At 40.8% G+C, this 20,792-nt stretch overlaps 1 long non-coding RNA gene across 2 annotated transcripts in view; it reads right to left on the reverse strand.

The window, feature by feature from the left end:
* Window positions 1-4,489, reverse strand: part of LOC136794039 (uncharacterized) — a 108,817-nt gene extending 104,328 nt beyond the window's left edge. For both annotated transcript variants that reach the window (XR_010840209.1, XR_010840208.1), the window contains exon 1: window positions 4,414-4,489. This is a non-coding gene — a long non-coding RNA (uncharacterized lncRNA). The remainder of the gene's footprint in view (window positions 1-4,413) is intronic.
* Between the last annotated feature and the right edge of the window lie 16,303 nt (window positions 4,490-20,792).

Genomic DNA, 20,792 nt, shown 5'->3' on the forward strand with positions numbered 1-20,792 from the left:
GCTGCGGAGCGGCTGGGCCCATGAGCCGCGGCCGCTGAGCCTGCGCGTCCGGAGCCTGTGCTCCGCAACGGGAGAGGCCACAACAGTGAGAGGCCCGTGTACCGCAAAAAAAGAGAAACAGATGTAAATATTTTCAGCGTTTACAACAAAGTGTATAGATCTTTACTATAAAATAGATTTACCAAATGCCACATCAAACAAAAAGGGAAAAGGGAAGAGGCAATGCACAAAGGAAGAAGTAGAAATGGACAACAATCCCTGGTGGCACAGTGGTTAAGAATCCTCCTGCCGGGACTTCCCTGGTGGTCCAGTGGTTAAGACTCCAAGTTTCCACTACAGGGAGCATGGGTTCAACCCCTGGTCAGGGAGCTAAGATCCCACATACCACATAGTGTGGCCAAAAAATAAATAAATAAAAGAAACCCTTCTCTAGAGCGGGCACTTACTCATCCCACTGATTTATCACTTTAGCAAGCCTGGATTTAAAAAAATAAAAAATAAATAAAGGAATCCTCCTGCCAATTCAGGGGACACGGGTTCAAGCCCTGGTCCGGAAAGGTCCCACATGCCGTGGAGCAACTAAACCCGTGCACCACAACTACTGAGCCTGCACTCTAGAGCCCACAAGCCACAGCTACTAAGCCCATGTGCCACAACTACTGAAGCCCGTGTGCCTAGAGCCCATGCTCTGCAACAAGAGAAGCCACTGCAATGAGAAAACCTCACACCACAACAAAGAGTAACCCTCGTTTGCACAACTAGAGGAAGCCCACGCTGCAGCAAAGACCCGACACATCCAAAAATAAATTAATTAATTAAAAAAAAGAAGTTGACAACAGCCTATAAAGCCTTTTCTGTCTATAAATTTTAAAGTAAATAGTAAAATAAGGTTTTCCCCCCTCCTTTTTATTGGAAGGGAAGGATGGACTTCTAAGTCGAAAAGATGTTTAAAAAAATGTCTAAAGCCACAAAAGTTGGTAAAACTGTTTAGACACAGACTACATCACATGAGTGCACAGGAACATGCAAGGGCTCAACAATGTGTGATCTCTACCAGCCAGACCCGAGACGAGCTCAACATTCATTCACAGGAAGTAGTTAATAAACCATAACATCACTGATAAAGTAGATTTACAATGAGGTCAATCTGTGCTCACTCATAAGCACTGAGATTAATGACATGTTGTTAGGGAACAAAAAAAGAAAACCAAAGAAAACCCAACCAGATATGAGATCCAATTACCACCTTTGTTACTGATAAAACCGTTGCTGGAGAAGAGGGCTCATATCTGTGGATAGAAAAGTTTCCTGGTATAGGAAATGGAATTAGCCCCTCTCCCAACAGCACTGGCAGGGCCGTTCTCTGCACGTGGAGGAGGAAGGCATATACATGTTCTCTCTGGGCAGCTCACTCTTGGAAGGGAGGGAAAATGCAGAGTCTATGCTATCCTTGCCCATTGTCTCCTTCCAAACTCATGGCTTTATCATGGTGGAGAAAGTGTTACCTAATGAACATGCTTCACATGGAAGTATTTCCCAAACATATACTCTAGTTTTGTGTTCTATTAACCATTAATCCAGGGGCACAGCCTCCCCCTTGGGAGAAAATATCAGCAGTCTGCCAGTAACATCCCGTGTGCTCTCACCATGAGTGCTTCCCAATACCAATGCCTTCCCCTTTGAATAGCATCCTGGAACAACTGGTGGGAGTTTTAATTTTGCCTCCAGAGGCTCAAAAATGTATCAGAACAATACATTAGGTGGATTAGGGTCAAAGCCACTTTCCACACAATTATGAAAGTTGGCTACCTCTTTTGTATCCCATCACAAATCCTGAGCAGCCTCACTGTCCAACATAGTTTGTTACAGATTCACCATGACAGTAAATGACAGCATTAAAATAGTCCAACAAAAAACTGTCAACATAGAAATATGAATAGAAACTCCTTTTCATTCTCAAAGGGCAATGGGGGTCCATAAGCTAAGCCCTGGTTACAAAGTGAATCTAAAGTCACTATGGTCAAAAGAAATGAAAAGTCCAGAAACAACTTCCCTTGCTTTTCAGAGTTAAAGTACAAAGACATTAATGTTCAAAATGCACCCTTCTCGGGCTTCCCTGGTGGCACAGTGGTTGAGAGTCCACCTGCCGATGCAGGGGACACGGGTTCGTGCCCCGGTCCGGGAAGATCCCACATGCTGCAGAGCGGCTGGGCCTGTGAGCCATGGCCGCTGAGCCTGTGTGTCCAGAGCCTGTGCCCCGCAACGGGAGAGGCCACAGCAGTGAGAGGCCCGCGTACCACAAAAAAAAAAACACCAAAAAACAAAAATGCACCCTTCTCAATATCTTATCTTGCTCAGTTTTGATAGAGGGATTCTCCATCTTGGGTAAAGTTGTGATTCTTGCAGCAGCTATAGCTTAAGCTGCCTCATACCATAATTAATGTTGTTCATAAAAAGTGGATTACTTAATGCCAAATCTTTACTAACCATCCTTGAAAAAAGTCCAGAGTTAAATGTTAGTAAGACATACAAGATTATCATAGCACTGGCCCACAGCTACCAATTTTAGAAAATGACTCAATCCCCAGTACCTTGGGCAGTTAGCCCAGAACAAAATTATATTCCGAGAACTCAGTACTTAGTCCAAACCAAAAGGAGTTGGCAAGACCACAGCAGAGTTTCAGTGGCATTGAGAAAAGGGGCACCACCTTGTTTTGAGCTGTGCCAGTGTGCCAGAGTTTATGTCAGTTGTCCAGAGACCATGACCTGGGAACTTTAAATCAATTGGGAAATATCTCTTGGCAAGAGATTATTTTTAGAACTATGAATTTTCTAGATTGGAAGAGAAATCCACCTATGCATACTGTCTTTTCTCAGAGAAGGGCATTTAAGATATTGCTGCTTTGAGCAAAGTCTAGAAATTTGACCTAGTGGCATCCCCAGTCTTATTTGAGGGGACTTTCCTTCTCACCCAGTGTATTTAACATTTCCTAAGTTTCCATTTCACCTTTGAACCCCATGTTTCTAGTGTTAAAAGATATTTTCAGAAGAAGCAAAATCATAACTCACATACAGATATAAAATGAACTTATGGTAAAGATTTTATTTAACTCACTGATTAAATGGAAGAGACAGGCAACTGGTTCAAAGGAGAAATCAAAGAAGCACAAATTCTTATGGAGTAAGGAATATTGAAATGAATGTGCAAATAGATACAAAATTGGCTTTTGCACAGGATGGCGGGTAAGTGTTGTCCCTCCACAGAAGGAATCATTTCTGTGTCTGTAGACAACAATTATTTTGCATTGCCATCAGTTATTTGCAACTTACAGAGCTGTAAAATATCTCCACAGAATCAGAATTGGATAACCACAAAAGGTGTGTGTTAGTCTAGATGGGACATGGTTACATAGTTTTCGATCAGAGCACAGGTTGTACCTCACTAACACGCCGATATTGATTTGAATGTAGGCCCCAGTTCGTTACGCAGCATTTAGGAGAGCAGGCCTTTCCCCTCTTTGGCCATAGAGGCTGTTTCTACTACCTCTTGCTGTGGGTTCACTAGTCCTAAAAACCCTGCTTTCTAATCTGAGCCTTACTAAGATCACATGGTGGAGAGTGATTTTTGAATCTGTGCACAAGTCCTGTGACCCCAAAATTAGCTCCTTGACAGCTCACTTCTTTGGTCTGGAGGCAGAATGGAATTGAGACAGCTCAGCTAATGCTCCCCACCAAGGTCTGGCACTCACAATTGAAACGCTCTGCAACACACACATACACAGCAGCTGCATTGCATTTTAAAGCAGCAAAAGAACGCTGCTTTAAAAGTATATCCCCCCAAATCTCCTTTCCCTGTAAGTGGATGATTGCCTCAGCTCCTTCACTATTAATCCCTCTGAAGCCCACTGGTATTGCAGGAAGCCCAGGAGGCTGAAGCACGTGTGCCTGTGTAATCCAAGAAATGAGTTGCAGTCTACACATCAAAGCCACCACTTGGGGACAGTACCTCTGTGGAGGACAGCAAGGCCAGGGTAGGCTTGCTTGCCAGCCCCCCTCATGGCTATCTGCTGAGGCCAACCATGGATCCCCTACATTTACTGGGTCCTCCTCTATAAAAGACAGCCACTGGCCTGTGAATAAAGCCTCATAAGCAGCCATAACCAGCAAGTGCAAAATACTGTGTGGCCCAAGGGAAAGAGACTCTGGTGCAGGCTGCAGCAGTTAAAAGTTAATTGTACAGCTGTGCAGACTGCACTAAACCACCATGGCCAAAAATCTGTGTGACGTGGCCACACCTAAACCTTCCATTTTAGACTGCCATTTTGCCACCCAAATTTATTCTACTCCTTATCTATTTCTCCAGGTGTGCTGCAAGTGCCCCCAAAGCCCAGCACTCCCCTGGATTCAACTCACCCCTCCATATTGCAGTTCCAAGAGGACCAGGCAAGTAAGGGGTGGGTCCCTGTAGCACAGCATCCACCGTACTCTTCAGCTGGGGAGGCAGGAAGGGAGGGGGTGGAGAGTGGCCAAAAGCATCAGGGCTAAATGCTATCCTGTTACATCCCTCACAGGAAATATAGAGTCAGAAATAGCTACTCAGCTAACACAAATTATTGCTTAAGATGCATGTCTGTTTCATGTATCACCAAGACAGAAAAAAGAACTGTCCTTTAAGCCATTTCACACCATCTAATGTAAGATACATCCCAATTAGAAAGAAATTACAAATTGGAGAGAGAAAAACAGTGAGTCTTAGAATCAATGAAGTACAGTAATAATAGTAACAAGAGCTAAAATTTGGGTGTAGTTCCTATGTGCCAGGCACTGTCTTAGCCCTTTATTTGTATTGTCTCATTCAACCCTCACAAGAGCTTCATGAAAGCAGATATTATTAGTATTATTATCCCCATTTTACAAAAGGAAATGGAAGCAGAGTGAGTTAATAATTTGCCCAAGGCCACATAGGTATTAGATAGTGGAGCCAATCATATGAGTCTAAATCCCTACTCCTGAATTATTGTAGCTCATTTGGAAATTACAGAAAATATACAGAAGCAAGAAAAAAGTCACTTGTCACCCTACTGCTGAAAGACAACATCACAGATTTGACACTGTTCCTTCCAGTAATAAAAATAACAAAACATCTTATATGAGGTTTTTAATGATCAGTATTTTTGAAGCAATGGTTTGTATAGTAATGAAATGGAACTATTAATAAATATCACCCTGAAATTTCTGTCCAAAATTTTAGAATAAATCTACTAAGAGTCCTTTGAACTACAAAATCTTTGATGGGCATCCCAGCCAATTCTTTCCTTGCTTTGTCCCTTACTGGGTTAATCCAAGCTTTCCCAGGGTTTGCCCCCTTTCTATATGGTGCCAACAGAGTCACCAGTAATGTGTTCCTTGTGTCAGTGCCAAATGCCTCTTTTAGACCCTGGACACTGTAACATGATTCTGCTGAATTCTTACAGAAAAGATCACAGACCCCTTGAAACACCATATGGCCAGCAACCAGATGTCATCATAAAAGCATGACTCAGATTTCTGGGCAGCCAGCAGCCTCAGAGGACAAAGCTCCTCCAAGGCCCTGGAGTTCTTGCAACACCACTAACTGGTTGAAATGGGTATCTCCAGGTCAGCGAACCCATCTCAGGGGGGTGTCTGACACTTGAGCATGCAAGTTGGGCTTAAAAGCTCGTGCAAAACAAAGTTGAAGATTTCACCTGTGCCTAAGACATCAACCATTCACACAGACAGCAAACTCAGACCAACGGAACCAGATAAACCACTTTCAGAAACAAACTGAAAGCATCATGCCGTGATATAGTTCCCCTTAAACCACACAGAAGGAAATAGCACAGTGCCTTATACTGTTAGGGCCTCCAAAGACCCCATATGTGATTGGGAATGGTTTTGTACAGAAATAGACTCTTGGCTGGTATAGGTTTTCTCCAACTATGAAGCAGGTGAGAGGGATTTGCTGTTTCTTAGAGGTGGGAGTTTTGTAAGCAGTTTTAAATGTTGAGTTTTCGTCTTAAAGATAGCATAAAAGTCGTCTTGTTATAAAGAGATCATTCATCTGCAGTGACAATTCATATCTGGAAAACTCTTTTTGTAGAATAAGACTTTTGTTTCGTTTCTTTTAATTTTTTTAAAAAAAGTATGTATTTATTTTTGGCTGTGTTGGGTCTTCGTTGCTGCGCGTGGACTTTTCTCTAGCTGTAGCAAGCAGGGTTTACTCTTGGTTGCGGTGTTCAGGCTTCTCATTTCGGTGGCTTCTCCTGTTGTGAAGCAGGGGCCTAGCTGCTCCGCGGCATATCGGATCTTCCCGGATCAGGGTTCGAACCCGTGTCCCCTGCATTGGCAGGTGGATTCTTAACCACTGCGCCACCAGGAAAGCCCAAGACTTCTGTTTCTTTAAAGGAGTGTTTCTCCCACTGAAGTAAGTGAACATATTCTTGGGACTTTATGAGGTTTTGTCCTTGAAAAGGTTAATATAGCTCTCAAATTTGAGACACATTGGTCTGGTAATCAAAAAAAATTTTTTAACTACAACACCTAACTATAATTTGGGATCAAACTACAATTTGGGACCCCCCCCTTTTTTTTTTTAAATGATCAAGCCAATTGGGTTGTCTCTTTTTAATTTATTTACTTTTGTGGTACACAGGCCTCTCACTGTTGTGGCCTCTCCTGTTGCGGAGCACAGGCTCCGGACGCGCAGGCTCAGCAGCCATGGCTCACGGGCCGAGCCTGCTCCGCGGCATGTGGGATTCTCCCGGACTGGGGCACGAACCCGTGCTCCCAGCATTAGCAGGCGGACTGTCAACCACTGCGCCACCAGGGAAGCCCTGGGATCCCTCTTTATCGTCGTTTCTCTGTTACATTACTTCTGCTAGTTCTGTTGACTGACATAGAGTCAGGTGAAGTTAATAGGCGATAGATGTCTCAGTGGGAAGATACTGACTTAAGGAAGGGCATTATTTGTTTTAGGCATAAGTATAGCTCTAGAATAGGAATGACATGTATTATTCAGATTAGAAAAAAATTCATTCTTACCCAGAAGCCTTGCGGGGGCGAAGGCGAGACAATGGAACAGGTGCTCAGTCAGAGCCAGCTGGTCGGCTCCGGGCTGTTCAGGCTCCTCCTCCTCAGGGGTGGAGCATCCTGGGCGTGATCAGCACAAGAGGGCTCAGCAGGAGCAGCAGGGCGTTTCTATTTTGGTCAGATGAGCAAAGTAAACCTCTATGGAGAGGGCAGTTGCACTGCGGGTGAAAGTGCATGTAAAGTACCTTCATGGGCTTCCCTGGTGGCGCAGTGGTGGAGAGTCCGCCTGCCTATGCAGGGGACGCGGGTTCGTGCCCCAGCCTGGGAAGATCCCACATGCCGCAGAGCGGCTGGGCCCGTGAGCCATGGCCACTGAGCCTGCGCGCCCGGAACCTGTGCTCCGCGAAGGGAGGGGCCACAACAGTGAGAGGGCCGCGTACCGCAAAAAAAAAAAAAAAAAAAAAAAAGTACTTTCACGATGCTTGACACAAAGCAGATACTCCTCATGTGTTTGACCATTCTGAATCTTTTTTTTTTCTCCATTTCAGACTACCTATGTTTTTTTTTTTTTTTAATAAATTTATTTATTTATTTTTGGCTGCACTGGGTCTTCGCTGCTGCGTGCGGGCTTTCTCCAGCTACAGCCAGCGGGGTCTACTCTTCACTGCAGCACACGGGCTTCTCATTGTGGTGGCCTCTCCCGTTGCGGAGCACGGGCTCCAGGCGCGCGAGCCCCAGCAGCTGTGGCACATGGGCTCAGCAGTTGTGGCTCGCGGGCCCCAGAGCGCAGGCTCAGCAGTTGTGGCACATGGGCTCAGTAGCTCTGCTGCATATGGGATCTTCCCGGACCAGGACTCGAACCCGTGTCCCCTGCATGGGCAGGCGGACTCCCAACCACTGTACCACCAGGGAAGCCCATTCTGAATCTTTAATTACAATTCTGGAGTTTTGTATGGAACATTTTGGCTTGATAAAACTGTTGTTTTGATTAATATTCTGGATAAGCTTTTGTATTATGCTGATCATTACCTTGGATATAGACCAAATGAACATACATTTAACAAACCTAAAGTGGATCTCAAACATATGCCTGCCACATCTGCCAGGTGATTTTACAGATGCAACTCTAGTCCTTCCCAAGTCTTCTAGTGTCCTGGGGTCAACCTGTCCATTAGTAACCAAATAATTAACTACAACCCCATCCCATATTACTCTGGAAACCCAAAGCCCAAAGTTTCTGGGAGGAAACTCCCATTCTCCTAGTAGTTTTCTATCCAGTTCCCTTTATGCTACAATGTGGATACAATGTCCTCTCCATCATTCCCCAAAGTGCACTATCTAGGGCCTTGAGTCCCTAAAATGAATTCAGCTGCTTCTCTAGAAAACTACTTTTGCATCAGGATTTTTATTCCAAACTCTAAGCATGTGTTTCCATTCCTTATTCTACCTTTAATTCCTAATCCCAAAGAAATCACCCTGCATAGGAGAGACCCCTCCCCGGTCAGCCCCCTTACTATTGGCTCTATCTAGATTCAGAATGCTGGATGCACAGATTTATTCTGATGCCTATAAATGCCTAAATAGAAGTCAAGGATGATCAGAAAAGAGGAAATTGCCTTACATTTGCAATTTTACAAAGTCTTCCTATTATAAGACCCTATCTCAATTATATAATTTTGGAAAACAAAGTACTAAATGGGTAAGCACTCTATCAATACTAATTATGGCGGCTGATAGAGGTCACCTGTTGGACATAGATTAAAAACAAAGGAGGACTATAAATGAACATACATTTAGTCATTATTCCTGCATATATGACCCCCATGGTTGTGACTAAATGTTCTTGTAAATAAGTCTTTTTAAAACTACTTTTAAAAGCAGTGTAGTAAGTGGTTAAATTTGAGCAACCAGGGAAATACATACCTACAGAAGAAATGAAAAACAACACAGCAGTACCATCCTGCTGTTACATGAATGTGTGCCTGCAGCTTGCTTCACGATTGTGTTTAGCTGCATGTAATAGAAGCCTAACTACAATGGCTTAATCACAAAAAGTTGAATTCTCACATGGCAAGAAGTTTGGATTTGAGCAGTCCAAGTCTGATATAGCCATACCACAGTCCCATTAGGAACACGAGCTCCTTTTCACTTTCCTTCCTCCATCCTCATTGTGTGATTTTAATCCTTGTGATTATAACACGACAGCCCTACCTTCTACCTTCATGTCCACATTTCAGGCAGAAATAAAAGAAAGGATTAGGATCACGAGTCAAGTTCAAAAATGCATGCAAGCCGAGTACCCCTTTTATGAAGAATTTTTCCTGAAGCCCCATCCAGCAATTTTTGCTTACCTCTCATTAGTCAGAAGTTGAACTCTGTTGTATGGTCAAGCCTAGCTGCAAAGAAGTCTGGGAAGTTGAGTTTTTCTAACTGGGCACAGCGTTATACCCAAACAAAATTGGAGTTCCATAGTTAAGGTAAAGAATAATGGCTATTGGGAGAGCCATGAGCAGCATCTGCCGTAGCATCATACAGAAGTTCAAAGCATGCTATACTGCAAGCAGCTTACATGGAAGTGAAGATTATGTATTCTAGAAAACAGATGACACTAGTGATTACAACACTTGTGTAGACCAGTACATCTCAAAGTTTAATGTGCACACCAATAACCTGGGCATCTTGTTAAAATGCATGTTTTGATTCAATAGTTCTAAGGGAGAGCTAGAGATTCTGTGTTTCTAACAAGTTCCCAGATGCCAATGCTGTTGATCCATGGATATCTATAGCAAGGATGCAAAAATATGCATATGAAGAATATGAGTAAAATAGTTTACTGATGTTAGAGTGGGGGAAAATAACATTTCTAAATTAGAACATTATTTTATATAATATGTAATTTAAAATATGTATAACAAATTTAATAAGTGAAATTGTTTAGTAAGCATTTCAAAATTTTATCTACTTCAGTAAAAGTTTTCATATTTAAAATGGCCCCTTGAAACTTAAAAAATGAGAAATTAGGAAAACAGATTTTATTTGGAACTGCTTTTTATCTGGGCATATTGAGTACTTTGGGAATCTTTTATTATGTCCTATAACTCAAATACTCTGCTGGATTCCATAACTCCTGGGACACTATTTAGGTCACACTCAATAAGACAAGCCTTTTTTTTTTTTTAATCAGAGGTAGCAAGAGAAAAAAGATGAAGAAATCTGGTTCTCAACTCAGACAAATCTGACTTTGAAGCCCAACTGTATTAATGATCTATTCCTGTGTAATAAATTACCCCCCCAATTTAGTGGCTTAGTACAACCATATCATTTTTTATCTCTTATGGTTCCTATGGGTCAGGAATTCAGGCAATGCTTGGCTGGGCAGTTCTGGCTTGGGTTTTCTCATGAAGTTGCTGTCAGATGTCAGCTGGGGGTGAAGTCATCTGAAGGCTTGATTAGGACTGGAGAATACACTTTCAAGGTTGATGACACAGATAGTGAAACTGTGCACCTCAGATTGGGAGGTGGCTGGGACTCGAACCTGGCCAAAACCCATGGTCTTTTAACTGAGATCACACACCTGGTTTCAGGACTTAAAGAAGCTTAGGTTCTTGATGTTTCATAGCAGAAAGAATGCAGTGACAGACAAAGTGATAGGTAAGAAAAGGATTTATTTAGAGAGAAACACATTCCACAGAGTGTGGGCCATCTCAGAAGGTGAGAAAGGCACCAGGATATGGGGTTGGCAGTTTTTATAGGGGTGGGTAATTTCATAGGCTAATGAGTGGGAGGAGTATTCTAGCTATTTTGGGGAAGGGGTGGAGATTTCCAGGAATTTGCCCACCACCCACTTTTTGGTCTTTGATGTTGGGCCTCAGAACTGTCATGGTGTTGGTGGGTGTGTCATTTAGTTTTCTGATGTGTTACAATGAGTGTATATACTGAGGCTCAAGGTCTAGTGGAAGTCAGCTTGTCCACCATCTTGGATCTATTTGGTTCTAATCAGTTTACGTCATGACCTTGGGCTATGTCATTCTTTTACAGTTTGTGCCCTGCCCCCTTCCCTCCGGTTTCAATGGTGCTGTCCCTTCATGGGAGACCTCAGTTTCTCTTTGCATGGACCTCTCCACAGGACTGCTTGAGTGTCTTCACAATTCACAATTCAAAGGGTAAGGTTGAAGATGCAATATCTTTTATAACCTAGTTTCTGAATCATATACCATTGTAACAGGGAAGAGCCAATTTTGACTCCATGTTGGATCTGTTTCTTTGACTTTAACCTTTGCTTTTCATTGCTTTTGTTATTATAATCATACATAATGCCCTGCCTCAAGGACCCCTGCCCCTCTGCCGGAATGTTAAACTAAAGTTCCTCTGTTCAGCTCACAGGGAGACAATCTGACCCTGCCCACCTGTGAATGGCTGCAAGAAAGAAGATATTAACACATCCTCTCACGGAGGCTGGTCTTTCCAGGAGATCTTTTGCAAGATTGATGGTCCTTTTTACTTTACTTCCTCACCTCCTCTCCCTCTCTGATTCTATAAAAGAAACTGGCATCCAGACCCCAATAAGAGGTTTTGGGGACCCTACTCCACCATCTTCTCAATCTCTCCGAATAAAGACCTATTCATTGCCTCAACACCTCGTCTCCGATTTATTGGCCTGTCATGTGCTGAGTAGAGCGAGCTTGGACTCGGTAACACCATCACTTATGCCATATTTTATTGGGCACACAGATCAGCTCTGACTTCAATATGGGAGTAGACGACACATGGGTGGAATATCAGGAGGTAAAGATCACTGAGGGCCTTCTTAGAGACTGGCTACCATAGTTCATCTCTGTCACTTATTTTGGGAAGATTCCATAACCCCTCTGAGCACCAATGTTCTTACCTGTAATGTGGGATTTAATAACAGTCTCTAACTCATGAAGTTGTTTAAAGATGATATGATATATAAGTGCTCTTCACTTAGTAGGAATTCAGTATACATTAAACATAATCATAATAATACTACCATCAAGATTGTTAGATGATGGCTGTGATATCGTGATTTATAATAAGAAATATAAATTTGGTCTTCCTCCCCTACACACTGCTCCTAAAACCCTGGTAATTTCCTAAGCAATAAGAGAAATGGAAACATCTTTTGGTTTTTGTCCTGGTTCCTGAAATAGCTCTAGAGCAATAAAGATGAAAGGGGTGTCTTTCCTTATTCACCAAGAGTTCCTTTCAACCACACTTGAATTTATGTTAATGAGGTGAATTTTGGAAAGCCCCTAGATAACTACTGTTAAGGGCTAGTTGCCAAGGTAACCAACCCAGTGATTAGAGGGTTTGAACTTTCAGCCCTACCCTCTACCCTTCAGGGAGAGGAGAAGGGCTGGAGGCTGAGTTAATCACCAACACCAATAATTTAATCAACTATGCCTAAAGAAGCTTCCATAAAAACCCCTAAAGTATGAAGCTTGGAGATCAGAGAGCTTCTGGTTTGGTGAACACGTGGAGGTGCTGGGAGGGTGGTAGGCCTGGAGAAGGCATGGAAGCTCTGTGTCCCCTCCCATATGCAACTTCTATTTGGCTGTTCCTGAGTTGTATCCTTTCATAAATAAGCCAATAACCTAGTATGTAAACTGTTTTTCTGAGTTCTGTGAGCCATTCTAACAAATTTTCAAACTGGAGGAGGGGTTGTGGGAACTTCTGATTTGTAGCCAGTCAGTAAAAAAGCACAGGTGACAACCCAGACTTGTGACTGGTGTCTGAAGTGAGAGGCTAGTCCTGTGGGACTGATCCTTTTAACCTGTGGGGTCTGACGCTAACACTAGGTAGATAGTATCAGAACTGAGCTAAATTGTAGGATACCAGCTGTTGCTAGAGAATTGGTCACTGTGAGGAAAAAAATCCACACATTTGGGACCAGAAGTGAAGTCTTAATAGTGGTGTGTGTGCAGAGAAGAAAAACAATATTTTTCTCCTTTCAATGCCTAAAAACCTTCCCACACTGAAACTATATATCTATCAGCCCAGTTCACCGAGAAATCCACATTGCCCGGGTAGGGAAGTGGAAACCTAGCACAAAGTTGCCAGTTGCTTCATAGATTCAGAGAACGTGAGAACTGTCCATCTCTTGCAGAGCCTCTCCTGCCGTGCAGATCACACATTTCAGCTCTGTGGATTAAATGACTTACAATTTCATGTTACTCCACCTTTTAAGTCTTCATGCATGCTCTTCCCCCTGCCTGGAATTCTTTCTGTCTCTCCAATACGTCACCTAACTTTAACTCATCCTTCTTTTCTCAATAAGTATATTGATTTGTTTTCCTAGGCATTCTCTTGCTCTTTCTTTTTTCTTTTTCTTTCTTTCCCCCATATTTATCTTCTTTTTTATTCCTTTTTTCTTTCATTCATTCAACAAAGAGTTACTAAAAGTCAACCATGTGCTTGGAAAGCCTTGGTCAACATGACTAAGTTGCTCTCCTCCTGGGACTTATAGTTTGGTGACAGCACAGAAATAAGTACACCCCCCCCAAATATATATATATATATATATTTTATATATATATATATATATATATATATATATATAATACATTATGTGATAATAAGTGCTATGAAGAAATACCTAGCATGGTAAAGAGATAAAAAGTTGTGAACATGGGGAGCTATTTTAGTCAGAGTAACTTAAATAATTTAAATAATTTATCTTCCTCATAGACTGCTAGAGTCAGACATTAGATCATCAGCCTATATATCTCCAATACTTAATGTTTCTGGAGCCAAGGAGATGTTTAATAAATACTTGTTGAATAAAAGACAGAATGAATAAATGTATGAATGAATGAATGACTGTTAGATTCCAGTATAAACCCCAGATGCGAAAACTGAGGCCCAGAGAGGTTTGATTTGCCTAAGAGCAGAGAGCAAGAAATAGAAATCTTAACTCCCAAGAGCATTTGTTTCAAGGACAATGCTGTTTTTGCTGTGTCATATTATGCATGCCTAAAACATCTTTGTTTTAATAATGCCTCATCTGTTCCTCTTTCAGCGTTTGACCAGACTTGGCTACTTGAATGGAATTCTGAGAGCTTGTTTTTCTAGCTTTTTACTTAGTCTTCATGGAAACCATCACTGTTTACTCCTGAATAGACAAAGGGCTTCACCAAAGTCCCCACAGTATATTTGTTCACCTGGTCAAGCAGTTGGTTGGTCATAAGTCACAAGGATTCAAAATGCACAGAGGATCAAGGACCAGGAAAGAGTTTCCATTGAGATCCCCTAGGATGATTTTATAGAAGAAAAATAAATTTGGGATAACAGCTCTCAAACTTTTTGGCTCAGGACAACTTTACTGTCTTAAAAACTATTGAACACCCCAAACAGCTTGTGTTTTTGTGAATTATATCTACTGATATTTACTGTATCTGAAATTAAAACTAAGTAATTTTTTAAATGTTTATTAACTTATTTTAAAATAACAATAAAATATGCATCATATATTAACATAAATAACATGTTTTTATAAAAAATAACTATTTTTCAAAACAAAAATATAATGAGAAGTGTGGCATTGTTTTATATTTTTTGAGACTCTTTAATGTTTAGTTAGCTTAATAAAGGAAGGCTACATCCTCCTTTCTGCTTCTGCATTCAGTTTGTGGTGATACCACTCACCACTTAGCCTCTGGAAAACTCCATTGCACATCCACGAGAGAATTAGTATGAAAATGTCCAATAACGTCTTGGTATTATTACAAAAGTCGTTTTGATCTGTGGACTCCATGGAAAGGTCTTGGTGTTACCAGGGGCCCCCTGGACCACACTTTGAAAACTACTAGTTTCAAGAGCCATACATTTATATTGAAAAACAAACAAGGAAATGCAATTAAACTATCTTTTGAGTTTTTATTCTAAAAACCTATGCATTTTCATATTCCTACAACAGTGATCCTCAACTTTTGGTGCATGTGCTTAAGAATCATTTAGGAGGGGGCTTCCCTGGTGGCGCCGTGGTTAAGAATCCACCTGCCAACGCAGGGGACATGGGTTCGATCCCTGGTCTGGGAAGATCCCATGTGCCACAGAGCACCTAAGCCCGTGCACCGCAACTACTGAGCCCATGAGCCACAGTTACTGAAGCCTGCATGCCTAGAGCCCCTGTGTTCCTCAACAAGAGAAGCCACTGCAATGAGGAGCCCTGGCACCGCAACAAAGAGTAGCCCCCGCTCTCCACAACTAGAAAAAGCCCGCATGTAGCAATGAAGACCAAACTTAGCCAAAAAAAAAAAAAAAGAATCATTTAGGAGGCATATTTAAAATACTGATTCTGGGCCCCCGTTCCCAAAGTTGGCTGATACACTAAGTTTCAGCCGGGATCTCAGAATGTGTACTTGTTTTTAACAAGTTCCCCGTCCTGTTCCTCTGCTCCCAGGTAGTACTAATCTATGGTGGATTGTTTGAGAAACTTGTTTTGGAGAAAAAAAAAATAGCTTAGGTACTTGGCAAAATTGAGACACATTTTGGTGAAATGAAATTTTAAAATTTGAAATGAAAGAAAATACCTAAAACAGAGGGAAGTACCAAGAAAGGGGAGACCCATTTCTTGGGATATACATGGGCTTGTTCTGTGGTTATTGCAGCAAGAATGTGTATTCTTGGGAGCATGTAGCACATAGAATTTACCTGTCTGCTGGATTTCACCATAGCTAAAAGTCCGTTAAAGTCATCCAAAAACAGTCCTTCAGCCTACTAATAGGATATTTACTTCATATCATGAAAGTTAAAAAACAAAGTGTTTTCTTCTAGAAGGTGCTAAAGATATCATTAAAGTTTATAAAAAATTTTTAAGAAAAAGTAAACAATTTAAAAGGAGGACTTGGAAGATCTGTGAACATTAAGGTAGCTGCCTTTTGCTAAACACAGTGATGGCAATTAAACTCACCATTTCATTCATTCATTTATCAAACAGTTATAAACATTGCAAGCTAGGTCCTGGAAATACCAATTGATTTACCAATAGACTCTCCCATTTCTGCCACTGGCACCACCATCTACCTATTTGTTCAGGTCAGAAAACTGTGAGCCTCTTGACTTCTTTTCCTTTACACCCCACTTCTAATCTATCAACCAGTGCTATTGACTGTAACTCCAAAAGATACCTCAGACTTGTTGGCCCTTCTCTATTCCCATCACCTCCACTTTAACCAAGCCAACATCCTCTTTTGCCTGGACTCCTGCAATTGTTACTAACTGTTCATTCATTCATTCATTCATTCAATATTTACAAGTACCTGCTAAGTACCAGGAACTTTTCATTCCTGATGATACAGCAGGGAAACAAAACAAACAAAATCCCTGCCTTTATGGTAATTTCATTTTAGTAACGGCAAGACAGGCAGAAAACCAATTATTCAAAGAAATGTGGGTAAGGCAAATAGATAATTGGTATAGTCACAGGATTTCAAAGGAGAGGTCAGGACACATTATATTTCAGTCTTCTGGCAATTCCAGGAACAGGTCAAGCATTCATTTGATCCCAGGGCCTTTGCACATACTGTTTCTTCTGCCTGGGACTCTCTTCTCTTCACGTTTTTCAAGACTGATGCTTCCTCACACTTCACACTACATGTCACCTTCCTCAAAAGCCTGTCCCTGATCACCCGAGTTAGATTAGGCTCCTCCTCTAATTTCCTCTTGGTAGTACCTATTTATTTTCCTTCTTAGTATATACCACAACTTGCAAATATATATATTACTTGTCTATTTATTGTTTCTGCCTATACTAGATGGTAAATTCCATCTCTGATTTGTTCATCATTGAACATTTAGTGCCCATCACATAGTGGACATGTGATTCAGTCAGGGTTCTATCGAAGAACAGAATCAGTAGGAGATTATATATCATATACATGTATGAGATTTATTGCAAGGAAGTGTCTTATGCATTGTGAGGGCTGCTGAGGCAACTCTGAAATTCATAGGGCAGGAAGGTAGACTGGAAATTCTCAGTCAGGTGCAAAAGCTGCAACCCACAAGCAGAATTTTTTCTTTCCTCAAGGAAACCTCGGTTTTTCTCTTGAGGACTTTCAACTGACTGGATGATATCTACCCAGATTATTCAGGATAATCCCTTTGATTTAAAGTCAACAGATTGTATATGTTAATCACATTCACAAAATACCTTCATAGCAACACCTAGATTCATATTTGATTGAATAGCTGAGTACTATAGCCTAGCCAAGCTGACACACAAAACTAACCATCACAACATGCAATAAATATTTTTGGAATGAATGAATAAATAAATGAATGTGTTAGTGAAAGGCTCCCTGCTTTCAGGGAGCAAACAGTCTAGCAAAAGAGATGAACATGTAAATACACTATTACAAAACAGCAAGGCAACTACGATGTCTCAAGGGATGCACTCAGTGCCATGGGCATCCTGAACAGACACCAGAAAAGTCACACATCTTGAAGCTGCAATGCTAATTCTTATTTAATTAGCTATGAGATTAACAAAAACTGCCACTAGCGTTAGGGAAAGATGGAATTCATTTATTCCTGGACTTAGCTAGAGTCTTTCCATTTGCTCTGAAACATCTTCCAGGATAACTTTGGTTGACGGTGTTTTCTGGGTTTATTCACACAATCAAAAGAATCCATAGGAAGCCACATCTTCCTTAGCCTATGATATTATATATTAGAGTCAAAGCCAATGAAAAGACAGAGCTTATAGTTAGAGGCTAGTGTTTATAGAAAATATAGAATATTTCTTGGAGACAAGCATTAATGATTGTCAACTATGTTGAACACCTTTGAGGTGTTCTCTGTCAGCACTTATTAAAATAAAGGAAAAAATAAATATTGCTTTTTATAGACCTATGAGGTCTTATGTATAAGCTATGAAAGAAGGGTCAATCATGAAGCTTTGTGTAGTACAATGAACTGTGCATTTTTTAAAGACAAGATTAATGTATGGCTTCATTGACATTGTAAAATATTCAAGACATACATAATTATGAAAAATAAACATAAACTGGGCTCTTACACTTCCAACCCCACACTCCCACCTTATTCCCCAGTGCTGTGTATCCTTCTAGTCTATTTTTATGCAGTTGACTGCAAATGTTTACATATATAATTTTTAAAACATCAAAGGGATTATGTGTTATTATTATTATTATTATATATGTATTGTTTCACTATTTGCTTTATTCACGTATCAAGGTCTTGAAGAATTTTGCAAATCCATGCATACAGACCTACCATATTTATTTTAGTGACTGCCCAATATTCCACAATATGGATGTGCTATATTTATTTAACCATTCCCCTGCTCATAAGCATTTAGGTTGTTTGGCTATTTTTCTCTATTACCAATGGTGCTGCAGTATACATTACATCAGTTAGGATGCATTTGGCTGAAAGTAATAGAAACTCTGATTCAAACTGCTTTAACAATAAAGACATTTTTAGCTCACATAACTAGGATTTCAGAGATAAAGCAGGCTTTATTGCTGGTTGATTTATTGGCTCAATAATGCCATCATGTATCCCATGCTCTTGGATTGGAAGAATTAATATTATTAAAATGGCCATACTACCCAAAGCAATTTACAGATTGAATGCGATCCTTATCAAATTTATCATGACATGACATTATTCACAGAACTAAAACAAATAATCCTAAAATGTACACAGAACAACAAAAGATCCAGAATTGCCAAAGCAATCCTAAAGGAAAAAGAACAAAGCAAGAGGCATAATCCTCTCAGACTTCAGACAATACTGTACTACAAAGCTAGTAATCAAAATAGCATGGTATTGGCACAAAAACAGACATATGGATCAATGGAACAGAACAGAGAGCCAGAAATAAACCCACACACATTTGGTCAATGAATCTTCGACAAAGGAGGCAAGAATATACAATAGAGAAAAGACATTCTCTTTAGCAAGTGGTGCTGGGAAAGTTGGACAGCCTCATGTAAATGAATAAACACTCCTTCACAACATACACAAGAATAAACTCAAAATGGCTTAAAGACTTAAACAAAAGACATGACACCATAAAACTCCTAGTAAAGGGCTTCCGTGGTGGCGCAGTGGTTGAGAGTCCGCCTGCCGATGCAGGGGACATGGGTTCGTGCCCCGGTCCGGGAGGATCCCACATGCCGCGGAGCGGCTGGGCCCGTGAGCCATGGCTGCTGAGCCTGCGCGTCTGGAGCCTGTGCTCCGCGACGGGAGAGGCCACAGCAGTGAGAGGCCCGCGTACCGCAAAAAAAAAAAAAAAAAAAAAAAACTCCTAGTAGAGAACATAGGCAAAACATTTTCCGACATAAATCATACCTGTTTTCTTGGGTCAGTTTCCCAAGGCAATGAAAACAAAAGCAAAAATAAACAAATGTGACTTAATCAAACTTACAAGGTTTTGTATAGCAAAGGAAACCATAAGCAAAATGGAAAGACAACCTATGGACTAGGAGAAAATAATTGCAAATGATACGACTGACAAGGGCTTAATCTCCAAAATATACAAACAGCTCATACAACTCAACAACAGAAAACCAAACAACCCAATGGAAAAATGGGCAGAAGACCTAAGTAGATATTTCTCCAAAGAAAACATACAGATGGCCAACAGGCACATGAAAAGATGCTCAACATCGTTCATTATTAGAGAAATGCAAATCAAAACTACAATGAGGTACCACCTCACACCAGTCAGAATGACCATCATTAAAAAGTCTACAAACATCAAATGCTGGAGGACTTCCTTGGTGGTGCAGTGGTTAAGACTCTGCACTCCCAATGCAGGGGGCCTGGGTTCGATCCTTAGTCAGGGAACTAGATCCCACATGCATGCAGCAACTAAGAAGTTCGTATGTCACAACCAGTGAGTCCACGTGCTGTAACTAAGACCCAGAGCAACTGAATAAATAAACAAAATTTAAAAAAAAAAAAACAGGTTTGTGAAAATGTTGGTTATTTAAAAAAAAAATCATGGAGAAGGTGTGGAGAAAAGGGAACCTTCCTACATTGTTGGTGGGAATGTAAGTTGGTACAGCCACTATGGAAAACAGTATGGAGGTTCCTCAAGAAACTAAAAATAGAGTTGCCATATGATCCAGCAATCCCACTCCTGGGCATATACCCAGACAAAGCTATAATTTGAAAAGATATATGCATCCCTATGTTCATAGCAGCATTATTCACAATAGTCAAGACATGGAAACGACCCAAATGTCCATTGACAGATGAATATATAAAGAAGATGTGGTACATATATACAATGGAATACTACTCAGCTCTGAAAAAGAATGAAATAAGGCCATTTGCAGCAACACGGATGGACCTAGAGATTATCATACTAAGTGAAGTAAGTCAGAAACAGAAAAATACCATATGATATCACTTATATATGAAATCTAAAATATGACACAGATGAACTTATTTACAAAACATAGACAGACTCATAGACATAGAGAACACACTTGTGGTTGTCAAGGGGGAGGGGGATAGGGGAGGGATGGAGTGGGAGTTTGGGATTAGCAGATGCAAAGTATTATATATAGAATGGATAAACAACAAGGTCCTACACAGGGAACTATATTCAATATCCTGTGATAGAACATAGTGGAAAAGAATATGAGAAAGAATGTATATATATATATAACTGAACTTTTACTTTGCTGCACAGCAGAAATTAATACATTATAAATCAGCTATACTTCAATAAAATAAATTTAAAA

Source organism: Kogia breviceps, chromosome 4, assembly GCF_026419965.1.
Source record: "Kogia breviceps isolate mKogBre1 chromosome 4, mKogBre1 haplotype 1, whole genome shotgun sequence".
Classification (NCBI taxonomy): Eukaryota; Metazoa; Chordata; class Mammalia; order Artiodactyla; family Physeteridae; genus Kogia; species Kogia breviceps.